The sequence below is a fragment of the Rosa chinensis genome, chromosome 4 (assembly GCF_002994745.2).
Source record: "Rosa chinensis cultivar Old Blush chromosome 4, RchiOBHm-V2, whole genome shotgun sequence".
Lineage (NCBI taxonomy): Eukaryota > Viridiplantae > Streptophyta > Magnoliopsida > Rosales > Rosaceae > Rosa > Rosa chinensis.
In genome coordinates, this window is record NC_037091.1 from 52,572,330 (window position 1) to 52,588,304 (window position 15,975).

At 39.4% G+C, this 15,975-nt stretch overlaps 2 long non-coding RNA genes and 1 other non-coding gene across 3 annotated transcripts; 1 reads left to right on the top strand and 2 right to left on the bottom strand.

The window, feature by feature from the left end:
• Positions 1–4,141: 4,141 nt before the first annotated feature.
• On the bottom strand, positions 4,142–4,729 carry LOC121052648. Its single transcript, XR_005809706.1, has 3 exons — positions 4,634–4,729; positions 4,377–4,487; positions 4,142–4,260 (listed from the first exon to the last, which is right to left on the bottom strand). It is a non-coding gene; the product is annotated as an uncharacterized LOC121052648 (long non-coding RNA).
• A 2,300-nt stretch (positions 4,730–7,029) lies between these two features.
• Positions 7,030–7,152, bottom strand: LOC112201242. Its single transcript, XR_002936694.1, has one exon. It is a non-coding gene; the product is annotated as a 5S ribosomal RNA (ribosomal RNA).
• A 5,121-nt stretch (positions 7,153–12,273) lies between these two features.
• Positions 12,274–14,585, top strand: LOC112198468. Its single transcript, XR_002935985.2, has 2 exons — positions 12,274–12,484; positions 14,294–14,585. It is a non-coding gene; the product is annotated as an uncharacterized LOC112198468 (long non-coding RNA).
• The last annotated feature ends 1,390 nt before the right edge of the window (positions 14,586–15,975 follow it).

Below are 15,975 nucleotides of genomic sequence, written 5' to 3' on the forward strand. Positions count from 1 at the left end.
ACATATCAGCTTAAGGAAAACATGCAACCATGATTCCTTCTAACCTTCCATATCATTTCCACCGAAAGGACAACATAAGTCACCGCTGTGAAAATGCTCTATTTGCTAACTTAACCATCAAGAAGCAATTCAAGTCTCGCCTAGACAATAAAAGAAGAATACTCTCAGAACTCTCCTTCAAACTACATACATACTTATGAGTCTCCAGCAACCTCAATCGTTACCCCCATAAGCTATAATAGCAGACAGACTAGAATTCTGACTGAAATCATAACCACTCATCCGGCCAAGGACGTGATTACCCATTCCTGCCTTGGTCACCATCTGCAACCTGTCACCATCTGTGACAAAATCATAATAATTGAAACTCTGACAATTAAATATGATACACAAGTCCTCCCCGGACATTTAAAAGAAAGAATCCCCAAAACTCTCTTTCAAAAACACGTACTCATGAGCATTAGATAGCTCCCCGCTACACCCCATGATGTACCAACAACAATTCAGTCCAATCTGGACAAAACAACACATCGGTCCAACCTATACAAACATTAATACATTAGTCCAACCTGGACACACAACACATCAACACACACCTCAGTCATATTTATCGTTAACCTAACAAATAGAATATAAATTCACAAGTCCTCCCAGGACATTTAAAAGAAGAAATCCCTGAAACTCTCTTTTAAAAACACGTACTCATGAGCATCAGATAGCTCCCCGCTACCCCCATGATGTACCAACAACGGACTAGAGCTCTAACTGAACGTAGCTACTCGTCCGGCCAAAGGCGAGATTTCCCAATTCCTTGCCTCGGTCACCATCTGTGACATATGATCTTCAGACCCCATCTGGTCTTAGAATCAACCGTTAAGTAGGTCACACCCGACCTAGAAACGTTACAAACATCTAGTTTCGGCTTTCCCAATCCCTACTCACCATCTGTGACCCTTGTTACAAGGACCAATACATTTAAAATAAGTCACGCTTGACTCAAAAATGTAACATCAAGCTCAACACTTTTCAAACAATAGAAAACATCTTTTTCCACAATATTGTTTCCTGAAAAGTCACATTCAATAATAATATGAACACCATCATGCATATTATTCATGACACATCATCCACAAGAGTGTATATATATATATATATATATATATATATTTCACGTAAATATATATATATACGTAGTCATTCGCTCAGGAATGCCTACTATTACCAACTATAGTTTGCAGTTAAATAATTAACGTCAAAACAATAATGGTAACTCCGTTCACAACTGAACCTTGTGAGATTACTCACCTCAAAACTCCTGCTGCATCTTCAATACCAAAGAAAGCAACCAACCACAATTTAACCATCCAAGGATACTTTGTCAAGTACCTAACACATACGGTTCCAACTTAGTAACGATTCACATTTGATTTAAGTTTGAAACCCCTGTTTTGAACTATAATCCCCCAAAGTGGCTCCAATCAAGGCAAAACCACATCCGAGACCTCCCAAAGTCTCTGAAATACTTCCACGATCGATATGACCAACCCACAAATCGATCGGAAGCTCGAATCCTCACGGATCGAATAAATCGACCGGTATGAAACCGTAAAAAAATCCATACGAACTCCAAAATTTGCATATTATATATCAAAACGCTCATATCAACGAGTAGAACATATATAATACCAAAAACAGTTCCCTACATGGCCGGAAAACCACCAGAACGCCTCCACGGGTTGTGGCGCACCGCCGCCGGCCAAAACTCAATATTTCACAAAACTCCCAACATCAAAGTTGTTCATCTAAGCATGCTTGTGAATTTTCATAACTAGCTCGAAGTAAGAAAACAAGCATAAAGGGTCGAAAACTACCTCACAAGTTTTGAATTTTGCTCAATCCGAGTTGAATCGATTTCCACGTAAATCGATCCAAACAAACACCATAGATCGATCAGGGAGCCTTCTCTCAACTCAACAAAGGAAGCATGAAGCCACGAAGTCGTCGAAGCTACGTTTTCCAACCGGGTCCGAATACACCAACTCCGCCACCTTCTAGCATTATCACCGCCACGAATCGCCGCTAGAGGACACCTCAGGGAGGAGCGGACAGCAACGATGAACCGATCTCTAAAGTTTCGTCACCCGAGACCACCGGAAAAGCCGGGTTCGGGTCGGGTCAGTAGCGGGTGAGGAGAGAGAACGGAGCGTTTCTGGTTTCCGGAAAAGGAAAATGGAAAATGGAAATAGTAAGTTTCCGAAAATGGAAACTCCTATTTATAGAATTTTCCCAAAACTTCAAACGCTCATAACTTTCACATACGAACTTTGATTTTCGCATGTCTACGAACTCGTATCAACGCGCTCTACAACTTTCATGAAGGAAATTTTTGGAGAATCTCAACGTATCTAAAGTCAACCTTAGCAACCCCCCTAAAGTCATACTTTCCGAATAAAAATTCGTCTGAAACACTTCCGCTCCATCCACGAGCCATGAAACCGTCCAATAACCACTAATTAAATTCAGGAAAATCCTCAGAAAATAATTACGAATTTCCGGGACATCACAGGAGAGGTGATTCGCTCACCGGGAGTTCGAAAGTAATCGAGGGTGTCAGAAACTCGAAAATTAGCAAACAAACTCCCAAGAACCAGAACAAATACCATATCAATATGACCAGCTGTCTCGGATCCATGATCCGGATTTGAATACAACCCGGGTCCCAAATTTGGATCCAAATCCGGCCCGAATCCAAACTCAAATCTGACGGCTTAAACTTGACAAAGGCCCAGGCCCAGCTTAATCTGATCTGGGCACCCTGGCCTCATCCCGATGTCCAGCCGACCTTCCAGATCCGCCACGCCGCCCCACCGAATCACACCGCTACATCTCCGACAAGGCTAGGCTGACATTGGGATGGGAATCCTATAGTAATCTGTTGACCCATCCGCTCCAACCCTCTGGCTCCAAACCCGACCGCAGCAACCAGATTCGCCACCGGAAAGGATCCACCCATAGGGTCACTATCCACCGCCGAAATAACCCATCAGCACCAGGATACCGAATCAACGCCCTCGGAGCAAACCCGAACTCAGGACCTCTTCCCATGAAAAGACCGGGATCCGATGTGTGATTTGGATCCACCAAACCATGATGTCGGCGTCCCCCACCATTACTGAAATAGAGAGTAGCAGCGACATGGGCAAAACCCATCGGGAGTGAATCCCAACTCCAAAACGATAAGATTAGGGTGCAGCAACTGGATGGTTGAAGAAGAGAGGTTCGCAAAGCCAAAGGACTCGCCAGCAATGGACCGCGGACGCCATCGTTGCAGACCAAGGAAATCAGACTGCCAAACCCTAGGGTTAGCCGCCGCAGAGGTGAGAGAACGAGAGCTCTCATGGCTACATATTGTTAATATGAAAGTTAAAAAAGTAATAACATATATTAATACACTACCACAAATCTGGCCTTTAGACACCATCATTAATGGTGTCTATTGGGTCAATGGGTACCAATCATTGGTGTTATACACCAATAGCCACTGTTGAGCCACCATTATCAGCAATGGTTTCCTTTGCTAGCGTGACAGAGACCCAAGTACCCACTATCATATTTTTGGTGTCTGCCATTATGGGTCCCACAAAAGCTTCATACCCACTAATACAAGCTTTGGTGACTATATATATTCCATTTTTTTTATAAAAAAAATATTTAAATCTGTAAATACAAATTATTGTAAACAACTCCCACAAGAGACTCCTTTCACTCTTCTTTCATCTGAAATAAGAACAATATATCATCTCTCTTGGTCCATCACTTAACTGCAAAAAGATCTCTCTCCTGCAAGCAGCAGAGGGGCAAGTCAGCTTGCTTGGCTAGAAATAATCACTATGATTTCAGAGTATGCATTCATAGGGACTAATGCACAAACAATATATGAGGGTATAAAAACTATTCCATAGTATGCATGCTTCTTGCACTAAAATGAAAATGGCGCAAGTATTATGTCCTAATATCTAGAGAAACATAAATAATCAGGCATGGTTACTGTTTACAAGTGGGATGTCAATGTAACTAGCTACATTCTCTTAAAGAGATACTCAGAGTTAAATAGTAAGACTCAATTAAATCCTTCCTTTTACCTGCATTAGCCAGACCCCATCCTTATCTCCGCTTTGCAGTCCCTTGAATATTGTTTCACTCAATGCAGAGATGTACTCTAGATCATCAACAAGTGGAGTATTCTCATCAAAAGTATAACTGCAACAGGTTCATTAATCAGTTTAACAATCATTACATAGCATTTGTGAAGGGAAAAATACAAAAAAAAAAAACGGAAGAAGCTATAATAGAAGAAAATGGAGGAAGTTGTATACCAATTGTATATGTGACTGGTCCTTCCACATTCTGATCAAACAGGCAACATGCTTTCCCTAGCTGAATCCTCTATTTTTCACAACACAGTTGATAAAAGCATCAACACTCTCCTGTGGAAAAAGTACAAGTCATTGCGTTAAATAGAGGGCTCCTACTAAGAAAGAACTGGAGTAAAGGGAAGAGGCACAGAATATGCCTCCTAAAGGAAACAAAGAAAAGCTTGCATTATACAAGGAATTTGGACATTCTATTCAACCTGCAGAGCAGCCTTTGAGGGAAAGCGAAATGTAATAACAGTTGTTGCACCACTAAACAATCCTTTCGTCTTGGCCTCCAATTTAAAAGAGTGGGAACCCAGTATGCAGAATTAGTAAATAATAAACAGAAGAAGTGGAAAGTAGAAACCATACAAAGCAGCAAAAGTCATATCAAACAGTTGGCACTTACACTCACATCAAGCCTTTCCCATGACTTGAAAGAGTTTGCCGCTGACAAAATCAAAGAGATCTTGAGGTCAGCTCTCATCACTCAAACTCACATCATACGTTGTTCTGCAAAAGAAACATGGCAGATCATGACCAAATTTGTCACACATAAGCATATATGTATAAAGAATAAAAGTAAAATAGCACATAAAATAAATTAATGTAATGAGAAGTTAAAACTTGTAAAATCAAAGAACATCCACAAGAAGCATTATCAATTACTATTTCTAAGTCCTCATCCATAATTCCAGTAAACCAACATAATAGAGAAAACAAAACATACCAAGCATATCTGGAAGAGGAAAACAGTGGCATGAACCACAATTCAACAAAACGTACCAAGCATATATGCTATTACATTTACAACTAATCAGTGGCATGCAAAACTAACGTTAAAAATGTTATCTCACCAATATGCCTCTTTCATGCCCAGAAGAATAAAATTAAAAGATAAAATCTTAGCCATATAGCAAATCAGAAACAAAAATAAGCTACATGGATTCAGATCTATACCGAATCTAATTTCAAATCACAGTGACTGAACTCATCATGGAAAGTCTGCATGCGTGTCAAGATAAACTCCAATTTTGTAACGAGGGAAACAAATTTGATAGGTTGTTGCAGAAGCCCCAAATTCGAAACCCTAAGGTTGAAAAAATTGCAACCTGCGAATAAATTTGACAAAAGAAATTAGGTAAGGAGAAAGTGCATATGTGAGTGAAAGTGCAGAAAATAAAAAAGAGACAATGGTTGATGTTCGGGTACGCCAGCAATGGCCTAAGAAGCTTGAAGAGAGACAGGTAAAAGGTAAAGGACGAAATGATTATACAGTGATGCAAGAGAGGTGGTCGTGGTCGTGGTGGCCATTGAAGAGAAGGCCGGAAAGAGTAGAGAGTTAGCGAGAAACCCGGGGGGGGGGGGGGGTGGGGGTGGGTTTGTTTGTGAGCTTGGCACCGCACAAAATGAAACACCATCACTAGAGATTTATCAACAATTGTTTTGATATTTTTATAAATAATATTTTATTGCTTCAAGGATTTTAGTGACACTAGAACTCTTTTGTTTTTTGCTTTTATTGATTTTATACATATAAAAATCAATCAGACACACACCATTAAAAACATTGGCGAGCACAAATTGGCAAGACACACCATTAGCCCAATAGTGGGTAGGAAATGGTATCCTTAGCCCACTTTTGTGGTAGTGATAGTTAAAAGGGATTTGTGTGATGGTTAGACATCAAATTTTAGATTATTATTTTAAATTTTCTTTCTTCCTTTTTTATTTTTTAAATTTAAAGTCAAATGAACCCAGCTAAGCCTATTTAAGCTCGAGCTCGTCAATAAATCAAGCCGAGCCAAGCCTAGCTCGGGCTTAAGAAAAATATTCAAGCCAAGCCGAGCTTGAGCATGGAAGAAAGAATTCAAGGTTTAGCCCGGCTCAAACTCAATAAAAAACAAATGAGCCGAACATGATCACCCTGGTATTCACTCCGGCCCGGCTCATTTACACCCCTAACTGCTACGTTGATAGAAGGGGTTTATGTTCATAACCTGGGCAATTAATTACGTGTCCAATTCTCATTGAAATGATGCAACTTGCCAAGGCTGCTCCTAATTTTCTATTTTGTTATTAAGGGGGTGATTAAAATGTAAAATGCATGCATGCATGCACCATGGAAAAGAAAAATATGTAATACGACAGGAATAGTCAACTATCTCTTGTTTGTCATTAGCATTTTGAGTTTTGAACTATTTTGATCACAGTCAGCATGATGGCTCAACATTTTTTTTTCTTTTCATGATTTTGCAATAGAAAATGACTTCGAGTGTCAAACTTATGACCTACCATGATAGCTCGATGTCATTTTATTGTTTTATGTTGTTATATCTTCAATAACTTTTGGTGTGTGATCTAGCAAAATATGTTTCAGATTCAAATCGGGGTTAAAGCTGCTAAAACAATCTTGGAATGACAAATTGTTATCGACATTTCTATTACACTGAACTAACAAAGATATATATGAATAACAAAAGCCACAAAGTAGTCAACTTTTTCTTTCCTAAATAGGATTTTGATTGCTTCCGTTCTTCGTATAGGTTTAGTTTAGTTTCGATCCTTAGTGATTTAGGATTTTTTTTTTTTTTTTTTAAAAAGATTTAAAAGAGGGGTGCAACACAAGGACTTCTCAGGAGGCCGGTCACCCATCCTAGTACTGCTCTCGCCCAAGCAAGCTTAATTTCAGAGTTCTGATGGGATCCGGTGCATTATTACTGGTATGATCGCACCAACAAGTCTTGCTCTTGCATTCTGTAAGCAGGGAGACACCTCTTGGACGGAGTTGGACGGTGTGAGTAGCTATGTCGACTATCATGTAGATATGGTATTCCACAATGACCATTCCAATTATACGCACTAGTCCACGCCAGGTCAGTTGAAGTTTGGAAGTTTAATGACTATCATGTAGATATGGCAACTAGTGCTCGAGATTTTCCGGGATGTGACTCACTTTACTTAATTTTCCTGGAGACCCTCAAACTGTTCGGGTATACAGCTTAACCTTCTTCTTCTTTCTTCTTCTTCTTCTTCTTCTTTTGAGAATAAGAACTTTTATTCAAGAGCTAACGAAGATTACAAAATATGAGAATAACCGGTGGTGGACATGAATTCCCCACTCTCCTCCCTAGAAACCTAACCAGTTACGGGTCCGTCATTAACAATGACATCCATGAGCCAAGGAGGGCCAACCCCTAACCAACTACTTCGCCCATTACCCCGGGCTGCAACTCCTACCAAGCTGCCACAGTATGAGCCGCCATGTTAGCCGCCCTTGGTACATCCGAAATGAATATTGGGAATATCCGAAGCGACCAAAATCTCTCTGATTCACTCCACTAGGACACCCTCACCTGCAAGACATTCATCACTTCCATTTACCATCCTCACAGCCTCCAAACAATCTGTTTCAACTACCAAACCATTCCAGCCCTGGTCCATAGCCCATTCAAGACCCCTCAATAAAGAGAACAACTCAACTGCACATGGACTTAATCTTCCAACAAGCCTATCTCCCAACGTTGCGACAAAATTTCCTTCACTATCTCGGCATACAATACCAACACCCACTTGTTCTCCATTAGCAGCCACTCATGCATCACAGTTTAATTTAAGTCTTCCAATCGGTGGTGGAACCCAAATCGTATTTGCACTTCCATCTCCAGTATAGTCATCCACCTGACCCCCTTGAGTACGAAGCTTTTCTTGCTTAATACTCTCCCAGATGGAAGCACCCATTTCATATACCACCGAAGGATCTTTTCCTTGCTCACCATGATAAACAGCATTTCTTTCTTTCCAATTAACCCGAAGGCGAACAATTAAAAAACTAACCTCATCCACTGATAGTTTCCTTCTAGCATCTTCTAGAAACTCCATAAAGTTGCCCCATGCACCATAGCCCAACTTTGAGAAGAAGCACACCTTTTCCAACACCGCAACACTCGAAGGACACTGATATGTTGCGTGTAAAGGCATTTCATAAGCTTCCTGGCATCTAGAGCACATAGGAATGTTCACAATACGTCTCGTGTATAAAGACCTCATGCATGGCATAGTCCCCATTGAACACTTCCAAATAAAATGAAACATCTTGGAGGGAGTTTAAGTTTCCAAAGATGACGCCAATAGTCAGCGACCACCGGTGCCGGATTCTGGTGATCTCCTCACCCTCTTGCATCCTTAAGAGCCAACCAATAGCCACTCATCACGAAATACTTTCCATGTGGATTTTGATTCCAAATCAATTGAACACGTCCACCCAACCTCACTAGTGGGATACTTAGTAATCAACCTCCTAAGCTGTATCAATTTGCTCCAACTTGGATATATCCCACTCTCCTGAGACTGAGATCAACTCTGACACCTTCATTGACATATACACACCAGATTTATAAGTCACACCAAAACCATTCAACTCAGGTACCCACGGGTCAAGGAAGACTCTTATACCTTCTCCATTACCCACTCTCCACCTCAACCCTTGCTTCAATGATTCCCCACCCCAAACAATAGCACGCCATATAGATGAAGGATTCTTACCCACGTACATCAGCCTCAAGGAAATTGGATTTTGGAAAGTAACGAGCCTTGAGCATTCTGCCAACTAGGGAATTAGGATAACGTAATAGTCTCCAACCTTATTTTCCACAAGAGAGCTTTGTTAAATTGCTGGAACTCCCTAAAACCCAATCCACCTTTGTTCTTACTCAGACACATACGATCCCATCTCTGCCAATGAATTCCTCTACCTCCTGACTTGCCCCACCAAAACCTGCTAAATGTTTATTTATCTCCTCACAAGTACCAATTGGTAGCTGAAAATTAAAACACTCATAGTATATGTAGGAATTGCCTGCGCAACTGCTTTGATAAGAATCTCCTTGCCACCTTTGGATAAGATCTTGCCTTCCCATCCTTGAAGCGTTTTACCTGCCACACCCTAAAAGGTACATTTCTTATATCTTCCTGTAATTGTAGGCAATCCTAGGCATCTCTCATGGCAAGGTACCATCTTCATATCAAGGACTTCACAACACTCCTTCACCCCATGTGACATTCTCAGGCTAAATCTAATAGCAGATTATCTTTATTAATTTTCTGCCCCGAAGCTAATTTATACATCCCAAAAACCTCCTTTAGCCTCATACAATCCTCTTTTGAAGCAGCACAGAAAAGTAAACTGTCATCCGCGAAGAATAAATGAGATATAGAAGGAGCTCCCCTCGCTATTGCAACACCATGTATTTGATTATCAGCCTCTGCTTTTCGTAATAAAGAAGAGAAACCGTCAGCAACAATGATAAAGAGATATGGGGAAATCGGATCACCTTGCCTAAGCCCGCACCTAGGCCTCACCTTCCCAAAAGGTTTTCCCTGGAGTAAAATAGAATAAGTAACAGTATGTATGCACTCCATAATAAGCTCCACAAATCTACTAGGGAATCCCAACACCTCCATCATCTTTTTCAGAAAATTCCATTCCACTATATCGTAGGTTTTAGCCATATCCAGCTTCAACGCCACCTTCTGTCTACTCCTTACCCCGCCTCTTCAGATTATGAGGGCACGTTTACTTACTTGGAATGGGAGAGAATGATTATGGGGTAAAACTATTCATACTTTTACTAACACATAAAGGAATCAGAATGATTCCGGGTAAAAGTATTCCTGTGTTTACTAACGCATGAAGGAATTGAAATGGGTGTAGGTCTCACATCCTTATAAGAAATCGATTCCTGAATACTCAGGAATTTGATTAAGAAGGGAGGAGATGGGTTTAGGAATCAACTCCTCCGGAATCAATACCGATTCATTTCTTCTCCCATTCCAGTTGTCTCTGATTCATGATTATTTTCCATTCCAAGTAAGTAAACGTGCCATGAATTACCTCAAAGTCTGCAATCACATTATCATGAATAGACCTATTTGGTATGAACACACTCTGGTAGTTAGAAATAACATCCGGAAGCACCGACTTCAATCTATTAGCCAAAGTCTTCGACACCAATTTATATAACACATTGCAGAGACTGATCGGTCTAAACTCCGTCACCTTCTTTGGACTTGCAACTTTCGGAATTAATGCAATCAAAGTTTGGTTAAGCTCCGCAATAGAGCCTTGTCCATTGAGAAATCCAAGCATCTCGCTACCACCTCCGAATCCACAACAGACCAATACTTTTGATAGAAAATGGGTGGCATTCCATCCGGTCCCGGAGCCTTCATAGCTCCCATTCCTTTAAGAGCCCTTTCAACTTTTTCCCTTGTAAAACTCTTAGAAAGAGAATCCACATGAGCTTCAGAAACTCTTGCACTAACAACCTGGAACATGCTATCATTGAACTGCCCATCACTAGAGGAAAACAAGTGCCGAAAATATGTCATAAACTCACGGCCAATATCAGGTATACTAGCTAGTTCTCCACCGATTATCTTCTCCCAAAATACCAGAGATTTTATTGGTGCGTCCCCTCTGCCTTGTATAGCTGTGGAAAAATTTAGTATTCTGATCCCCATGTTGGAGCCAATTTAGTATTTCAGGGGAGGGTGATTGACGCTGCAAATCATCAAGCTCCTGTCTTAATTCATTCACTTGCCGACGCACACTGCCAAAATTTTCCTTTCCCCACACTTTCAATCTCTCAGCCACCCTTCTAACCTTGACTACAACTCCACCGTTACTACCGTCAGACCGTGTTTGTTGAACTAAGAGACCACACTCCTTGTCTGTGGCCCACATGTATACAGCTTAACCTAAAATACAGTTGTAGTGAAATCAATCATACGACGTTCACCATTTGACTATGGCACCACTTTGGATTAATTAATGCTCCTAATCCTCGGTGAGGATAGGTTCCTATCTATTTCAAACATATAATAAAACAAATAAATCAGCTCTGATAGCAAAAGGAGCTTAGTTTATAATAAAGATCGAGGATACAAGAAGACCAGAAAAAATGGGTGAATATGCCTTTGAAAAAAGGGTTATTATCACAAATGGTACCTGAACTATACATCGATCAATTTTATCGATGGTACCTGAACTTTAATTTTGATCACAACCAGTACCCGAACTTTTCGATTTCATTTTAAATGGTACCTAGAGTCACCTCCGATCACTATTCTGACTAAAAACGGCATGGGAGGCCATCATAGTGATGATTTTTGATGATTTCGAGGGTTGCAATCATATATAGTGGTGATTTTTTTGTAATAGACTTGCCTTGAACATGTTTTTTTGTTTTTTGTTTTCTTAGATTTGGCTTTTTTGGCCGGAATAGTGACCGAAGGTGGCTTTAGGTACCATTTAAAATGAAATCTAAAAGTTCGGGTACTGGTTGTGATCAAAATTGAAGTTCATGTACCGTCGATAAAATAAAGGATAAGTTCAGGTACCATTTGTGATAATAACCCTTGAAAAAATGGGGGATCATGCCTTTGAATTCCTTTTTTCTTTTTCTTTTTTTTCCATCAACATCTTTGAATTCCAATCAACAGGTGTGAATTGAGAGTTAAATTTGATCACCGCAAATTCAAAGATTTGGCCCAAATTAGGTGATCCATAAACATACTGGTCCCGGAACAATGAATAACTTAGTGAACCATAAACTTACTGGTCCTGAACAATGACCCTGAAACAAACTCAGCATTGTGGCGGCAGATCATGCCACGATTGAATCCACTTCAAATGCTCAAGGAGACCAATAGCATTTCTAGGTAGTTGAAGCATAGTAGTGAACATTTATTTAATATATAAAACGTCAGTTAACTGTTCATAAGCCGTGTACTGTTTGTAAGCTGTTTTGGTGTGTCGGCTGAAGCCGAGCCAATTCTTATATACACCGACCTATTTGAATTGTTTTTACGGCTCTGCCACAGCCACTGATCTGTTTTTTCCTCCCAGACCGAGTTTTTTCCTTTCTCTGCCTCCTAAACCGAACAGCAGCAGCTGCAGCTCTCGCTCTCAACTTTACAAAACAATCAATTGATTTGACGGTGAAGCTACAAAACTGTAGAAATCAATTCTCTTAATTTTCAGATTCATCAGACTTCACAACAATCAGGTAATGAATTCCTTGCTACGTTTTGTGTATAGAGACTTGGGTATAGTTAGATTATGTTAGTTTTCTTGAATTCCTTGCTACGTTTTGGTTGTTTTTGCTTCTCCACTTCGCTGTTTGGTTAGCTTGGTTTAATATAGCTTGAGAAATTTGATTTGGGTTTGTGAATTTTGATTTGTTTTTAGAATACAAATGAAATGTGCTTGAGTAATTTGGGTTTCTGCTGTTGATTAAAATGGACTGTGTCATTCTGACCAAAGATTGGTTCTTGGATTCTTGAGTTTGCGAAAGAATAAAGATTGATTCTTTTCTCATGTAAATTGAGGGGATTGATGGGAATTTGAAGAAATGGATTTTCTGTTGTTGGTTAAAATGGGCTGTGTTGACGGCTGACCAAAAATCGAGTCTTTTTCTCATGTAAATCGAGAGGCTTGGAGGGAATTTGAAAGAATAGGACAGCTATATGTTGTTTTCTGGCTTCTGAATTTGGTCTATTTTTAGAGTCGAGTTAGTGAAATTTGCTTATTGTTGGAATACGGATTTCTGTGGTTTGGTAATGGGAACGTGTTTGACTGACAAAAGAGTAGCATCTATTGAGTCTGTTAAAAATGTTGCTTTAGTGTATGACTTTGGACTGCTGAACAAACCCACTAATATCACAACAGCTACAAGTATGACATAATCTGTACCGCAACATATAAAGTGTCAGTAAAAGACATGGTCAAGAAGTAGTGAATGAGAGCTACAGAAGGTTTAGTTCAAGTAATATGATCTTAGGGCTGTTTACTTTGATACCCCCAGCAGCTAATAGAACTGCAAAAGAAAGCAACAGTTAATATGTTATTCTACCTAACTGACGGTAGAATATGTAAATGTTGCTTTGGTGTGTGAATTTGGACTGCCATGACGAATAGAATGCTGGCAGTCTATCAAGTATTAAGATGTTTCTTTTATCTCGACAATTAGAGTAATCTATTAAACATAAAACTCAGCTGCAGAGTATCCTCTTCAAAAAGGTTGAATTTCTATTAATTGAGCGATGCATCCTAGAATTAATTATATATACCTTCATGCTAGCCTCAGAAGTTGCTTACTTAGCCTTCTCCTGCTTGCTCAGTCTTTGAGTCTAGGAACAAGCTAAGGTAGTAGGTTTAAATTATCAGGAAGAGTTTGTGGTTGTGTCAATGATGGAGAAGGTTAGTCGGTTCTGCTGCAATCGATCTGAAGAAGCAAAGTTTGTGAAATTTAATTACATGGCGAGAATCATCAGTACTCATCACTACCTTTCATGGATTCATGCATCCCCATGTCCTTGAAATTTCGTTCATAGTCCCTGAGCTTCAACAATATTTCTCTTCTATATATTGCATGGTATAGCATTAATTAACCTCTAATAGTAGAATTTATGGTCAACAACTCATATATTTGCTGCATATAGATGGCAACTCATCATAAACATCAGCACTACTCAATTTTCAGGTTTTTTTCTTTTCTTTTTTTTTCGGCTTATAATACCTAAATATTCATATACAAGAACGATGCAGCAGTACTGTTTCATTTCAAATTTGGTTTTTCCTGACACAAATTTATGTCATTCCTGCTTAAATGATACAACCTCATCAATCAGCATAGTTAAAGCTACAACTAATTAGTTAGCTACTACAAATACAAGTCAGCTACCACAAACTCCCTCCGATTAAAGTAGCATGACTCAAAGTAGCTCTCATTAATTTTTCAATGCAGTATATTTAACTTATTAGTCACTCTTTGGTTATTTGATAGGTGACCTTTCATCCTCATGAAATTTTGCAGGGAATAGGTCGCATAGGAAGTGTAGCAGCTGAGATGCTAATAAGATGTGGTGTTAATCGCATTCTGTTGTATGATTATGACAAAGTAGAGCTAGCTAACATGAATATGTTATTCTTTCGTCCAGATCGGAGCAAGTGCTCATCCCTATGCTCATATGTCTTTCTTTCTTTTTGGAATTTGCCTTTGTGCTCATTTGCCAGCAAACTGGTTCCCATATTTGAAATTTTGAATTACCATGATATATAGTTAATTTTACTGCTTGCTAATGAATGAATTGATCTATTCGGGTTCAGCAACTTATTGAGAAATGCTTACTCTTTCACCTTTGTCTTGACCAATGCATAAAGGCCTTAGCACGTCATGCACACATTACAACACTCATCACACCTACAGGTTCAGTTTTAATCTCGCTCTTTCTAGCCAGCTCAAGTTCCTATTCAAACTCACCACAAGCGCAGAGAGAAAGAAAGGAACATATTAACATGTACAGATTGACTAGACTTGCATTGTGGATACATATAGTTTATAATGGACACAGAGAAGTAAACAATGAACAAATAATTGGCACAGAGAAGTAAACAAATGAGCAAATGTCATTAGAGTTGCATTGTTATAAAGTATACTTTTCAATACAGGTTGACATGTACAGATTCTAGACTTCCATTATGTATAGATTAACTAAACTTGACTAACATTGTAGTAGCACTATGAAAGTCCCGATTGTCTGTATACATGTACAGATTAAAGCATTGTACTAATTCAACATTTTCTCTTGCTCTTGCAGATAATTGAGATTTTCAAGTTGGTAAGAAAACTTCACAGATTGATGATAAGCTATTTGGGATTCTTCAAAGAACACTCATGATTTTCAAAAGTTGAATGCTAAACAATCATTCACGTAGAGATGATTTCAATTTCACATTGGTCAACTTATTGACAGATCAATTTTTGCACCATTTGATTATTCTTTTTCTCAAGTGAATATGATACCTGTGAATATAATACTTGAGATGGCCTTTACGAATGTTTGTATTTGCTGTAGTTAAACATAGAACATACCCGCGGCATCGCGCGGGGTTGATTTCTAGTGTTATATAATAACCAAAATAGGCAGACCAATCATGGGGTATGTGATGTGGGGTTAAAAATATAAAACAATAAAAATTAAAGGAAAAGAAAAAGAAAAAGGATTTGACTGCTTAATCGTTTAGGTTTCGGTTTAATTTTAGTTTATGTAGCTATATAGGATTTGATTTCTATATAAACACCTACTGACCTACATAAACCTATCATACTGAATTTCAGGGAGGATTAACAATGGCTTGCTCCCAAAACTAGGAATACAGGTTCTACAGAAGAGCCAACCTGGTCTGAGCTCCAAACCGATTTGCTACAGTTGATCCTAAAAAAGCTTTCTTCTTTCGAGACCATTATCTTCAGATCTATCTGTACATCCTGGAATTCTGCGGCAGAATCTTATAAGTTGTCTCAAACTCCATGGCGATTAACCTACTGAAGGTCAAGAACTCGACGCTGCAACTTCTTCAATCTTGAGGAGAACAACGTCCAAACTATAAAGAACGTGTTTGAGAGCTTTCCCAAGCACACTTAACGTTGGGGTTCGTCGCACGGGTGGCTCGTTATTCTCGACAAGGAAGCAACCTTACATCTTTTCAATCCGA